Raw genomic sequence first — 5,000 nt, forward strand, 5'->3', positions numbered from 1 at the left:
AAGTCCATAACATACGTAGAGACAGACAGACAGACAGACAGACAGACAGACAGACAGACAGACAGACAGACAGACAGACAGACAGACAGACAGACAGACAGACAGACAGACAGACAGACAGACAGACAGACAGACAGACAGACAGACAGACAGACAGACAGACAGACAGTAACAGTATATACAGTGCCTTCATAAAGTTTTCAGACCCCTTGACTTTTTCCACATTTTGTTACATTACAGCGATATTCTAAAATTGATAAAATCGTTTTTTTCCTCATCAATCTACACACGATACCCCATAATGACAAAGAAAAAACACGTTTTTATACATTTACATAAGTATTCAGACCCTTTACTCAGTACTTTGTTGAAGCACCTTTGGCAGCGATTACAGCATCGAGTCTTCTTGGGTATGATGCTACAAGCTTGGCACACCTGTATTTGGGGAGTTTCTCCCATTCTTTTCTGCAGATCCTCTCAAGCTCTGTCAGGTTGGATGGGGAGCGTTGCTGCACAGCTATTTTCAGGTCTCTCCAGAGATGTTTGATTGGGTTCAAGTCCGGGCTCTGGCTAGGCCACTCAAGGAAGTTCAGAGGCTTGTCCCGAAGCCACTCCTGCGTTATCTTGGCTGTGTGCTTAGGGTCGTTGTCCTATTGGAAGGTGAACCCTCGCCCCAGTCTGAGATTCTGAGCGCTCTGGAGCAGGTTTTCATCAAAGATCTCTCTGTACTTTTGCTCCGTTCCTCTTTTCCTCGATCCTGACTAGTCTCCCAGTCTCTTCCGCTGGAAAACATCCCCACAGTATAAAGCTGCCACCACCATGCTTCACCGTAGGGATGGTGCCAGGTTTCCTCCAGATGTGACGTGTGGCATTCAGGCCTGAGTTCAATCTTGGTTTCATCAGACCAGAGAATCTTGTTTCTCATGGTCTGAGTCTTTAGGTGCCTTTGGCCAACTCCGAGCGGGCTGTCATGTGCCTTCCGTCTGGTCACTCTACCATAAAGGCCTGATTGGTGGAGTGCTGCAGAGATGGTTGTCTTTCTGGAAGGTTTTCCCATCTCCACAGAGGAACTCTAGAGCTCTGTCAGAGTGACCATCTGGTTCTTGGTCACCTACCTGACCAAGGCCCTTCTCCCCCGAATGTTCAGTTTGGCCAGGCGTCCAGCTCTAGGAGAGTTTTGGTGGTTCCAAACGTCTTCCGTTTAAGAATGATGGAGGCCACTGTGTTCTTGGGGACCTTCAATGCTGCATACATTTTTTGGTACCCTTCCCCAAATCTGTGCCTCAACACAACCCTGTCTCGGAGCTCTACGGACATTTCCTTCGACAACATGGCTTGGTTTTTTCTCTGACATGCCCTGTCAACTGTGGGACCTTAAATAGACAGGTGTGTGCCTTTCTAAATCATGTCCAATCAATTGAATTTACCACAGGTCGACTCGAATCAAGTTTTAGAAACATCTCAAGGATGATCAATGGAAACAAGATGCACCTGAGCTCAATTTTGAGTCTCATTGCAAAGGGTCTGAATACTTATGTAAATAAGGTGTTTCTGTTTTTAAATGTTAATACATTTGCAAAAAAATCAAAAAACCTGTTTTCACTTTGTCATTATGGGGTATTGTGTGTAGATTGCTAAGGATGATTCTTTTTTTAATCCATTTTAAAATAAGGCTGTAATGTAACAAAATGTGGAAAAAGTCAAGGGGTCTGAATACTTTCCGAAGGCACTGTAACAGACAGACAGACAGTAACAATACATAACAGACAGAGGGTGCTGCCCTCGGTGTGAGATGGTGATAGCCAGGCTTGGTTAGTGGACAGACACCCTGAGGGTTGAGGAGAGAGTGACCTCTACTAAAGGCTTGCCATAATGGAATAGGCTGCTCTTATCACCCTGCCTGTCCCAGACCTAATCCTATCACAGTAATTGAAAGGGTTTTACGCCCACTCACAATGGATGACTGTGTGCCACGGTTCAACCACCGGCAACTCTTTTATAGAGGGAGGGAAGGGAAGGGAGGAGTGGGCAACCCTTTGGGAGGTTAGATAGTGTTAGAACGTTAGAACGTGTTTCTTGTGCCGTTCATGCACAGGTATGTTCAGTCAGTGTGCTACCATGGCAGTGCATGCATCTTTGTGACCTGAACTCTATTGCACACGCCACACGTTATATGCGAGACCGACAACGAGGTTTGTTTTGCTGCTTGTCACACTGCATTAGGTTCTGGGATCAAATTGTCAATGCTAATGGATAGCAGGCTAACAGCTAGCCTCTCTGGGAGTGCTCGAACAGTCTTCCCCCACTGAGCCATGAGGAGAGGAGGGAGAGAAGATGACAACCCATTTTTCAAGTGTGTGTGTGTGTGTGTGTGTGTGTGTGTGTGTGTGTGTGTGTGTGTGTGTGTGTGTGTGTGTGTGTGTGTGTGTGTGTGTGTGTGTGTGTGTGTGTGTGTGTGTGCGTGCGTGCGTGCGTGCGTGCGTGTGTGTGAGCCAGAGGGAAGAGAATGGCCGAATTGCTTACCAGCCTTTAATTCTGTCATTGTTCTCAGCTAAAGCCAATCGGCTTTAGCGAGGGATGGAGAAAATAGAGAGACAAAAAGGAACGAGAGAGTAAGACAGGATGATCTAGTGGCCACGGCATGCTTTCTGAAGCAGATGCACATGTTGGCATGGGCCCGGCTGTGTGTGTGTCTCTGTGTGTCTGTGTCTTTGTCTCTGTGTGTCTGTGCATGTGCTTAGGAAAATTAAATTATGGTGAATATGCAGCTTTTTTGCATATCGTCACGTCGACAGACGCGCCTGTCACTCACTCACGCAGTGGAGACTCCCCCTGCATGCAGAGCACGCGTGTGCGTGTAGAAGGAATAGTTTGATTTCAAGCTTTCGAATGGCTAGTTTGATTTCAAACGTTAGAATGGATAGTTTGATTTCAAACGTTAGAATGGATAGTTTGATTTCAAACGTTAGAATGGATAGTTTGATTTCAAGCTTTAGAATGGATAGTTTGATTTCAAGCTTTAGAATGGATAGTTTGATTTCCCGAAAACGGAGAAAGAGGCAAGCATGAGGGAAAGAGAGAGAGAGAGTCAGGAGAAAGAGACAAAGATAGAGAAATAGAGAGAGGGGGATGATTATTGTTGTTTAACTTAAGTCAGGATTAGTCTATAAATTGGGCATGGGTTTTTAATGGAAGCTAGCAGTGAGTGACGGGGAAAACTGCCTCTCCAATTATCTAGTCGAAATGTCCCAGGAAGGATTTAGCAGAGTAGGGAGGCGAACAAACTAACCCCCCCACAAACCCCTCAGCTAGCCAGAATCGCTCGCCTAGCCTCTCAGCCTAGCCTCTCTTCATATTCCTGTTTAATTTAGCTACCGCTGCAACTCCAATACTCCTGCCTATGCATTAAAAATGCTAATAGGTAGCCTGAAGATATATTATATTAGTCTGTGTATATTTAATGAACCTTCTGTTTCAATCCTGGCCTTAAGCTCCCCTTCTCTCACACACATGAACACACACACACACACACATGAACACACACATACATACACACACTCTCTCTCGCTCGAACACATCCCCCCTGCAACAGGTTCATGTGTGAGTGAGAGAGGTAATGGGATAGAGGGAGGAAGAGGGAGAAGTAGAAAGAGATGATGGAATGATGAGAGATGAAAGAGGAGCAGTGAGTCAGCCAGAAATCAACTAATCATTTGCGTCATTCTGTGTACACGTAGGCGTGAGCATTTCTACATGCACGTGTGTACATTAACACACACTTGTCTGTGTCTGTGTGGGGAGCACGCTGTCTCTCGCTCTGATTATAAAGATAATGACTCTTCCTCCTCTCTTCCTCCTGTCTTTCTCCTGTCTTCCTCCTCTCTTCCTCCTGTCTTCTTCCTGTCTTCCTGTCTTCCTCCTGTCTTCCTCCTGGCTTCCTCCTGTCTTGCTCCTCTCTTCCTCCTGTCTTCCTCCTGTCTTCCTCCTTTCTTCCTCCTATCTTACTCCTGTCTTCCTACTGTCTTCCTACTGTCTTCCTCCTGTCTTCCTACTGTCTTCCTCCTGTCTTTCTCCTGTCTTCCTACTGTCTTCCTCCTGTCTTTCTCCTGTCTTCCTACTGTCTTCCTCCTGTCTTCCTCCTGTCTTCCTCCTGTCTTCCTCCTGTCTTCCTACTGTCTTCCTCCTGTCTTTCTCCTGTCTTCCTACTGTCTTCCTCCTGTCTTTCTCCTCTCTTCCTCCTGTCTTCCTCCTGTCTTTCTCCTCTCTTCCTACTGTCTTCCTCCTGTCTTTCTCCTGTCTTCCTACTGTCTTCCTCCTGTCTTTCTCCTCTCTTCCTCCTGTCTTCCTCCTGTCTTTCTCCTCTCTTCCTCCTGTCTTCCTCCTGTCTTTCTCCTCTCTTCCTACTGTCTTCCTCCTGTCTTTCTCCTGTCTTCCTACTGTCTTCCTCCTGTCTTTCTCCTCTCTTCCTCCTGTCTTCCTCCTGTCTTTCTCCTCTCTTCCTACTGTCTTCCTCCTGTCTTTCTCCTGTCTTCCTACTGTCTTCCTCCTGTCTTTCTCCTGTCTTCCTCCTGTCTTCCTCCTGTCTTTCTCCTCTCTTCCTCCTGTCTTCCTCCTGTCTTTCTCCTCTCTTCCTACTGTCTTCCTCCTGTCTTTCTCCTCTCTTCCTCCTGTCTTCCTCCTGTCTTTCTCCTCTCTTCCTACTGTCTTCCTCCTGTCTTCCTACTGTCTTCCTCCTGTCTTCCTCCTATCTTTCTCCTGTCTTCCTACTGTCTTCCTCCTGTCTTTCTCCTCTCTTCCTCCTGTCTTCCTCCTGTCTTTCTCCTCTCTTCCTCCTGTCTTCCTCCTGTCTTCCTCCTGTCTTTCTCCTGTCTTCCTACTGTCTTCCTACTGTCTTCCTCCTGTCTTCCTCCTATCTTTCTCCTGTCTTCCTACTGTCTTCCTCCTGTCTTTCTCCTCTCTTCCTCCTGTCTTCCTCCTGTCTTTCTCCTCTCTTCCTACTG

General features: G+C 46.7%; 1 protein-coding gene across 1 annotated transcript in view; it reads left to right on the forward strand.

Annotated features, from left to right (window-relative positions):
- Positions 1-5,000, forward strand: part of LOC106580611 (neural-cadherin) — a 119,980-nt gene that overhangs the window by 67,046 nt on the left and 47,934 nt on the right. The window lies entirely within an intron of this gene.

Source organism: Salmo salar, chromosome ssa02, assembly GCF_905237065.1.
Source record: "Salmo salar chromosome ssa02, Ssal_v3.1, whole genome shotgun sequence".
In the NCBI taxonomy this organism is placed as follows: domain Eukaryota; kingdom Metazoa; phylum Chordata; class Actinopteri; order Salmoniformes; family Salmonidae; genus Salmo; species Salmo salar.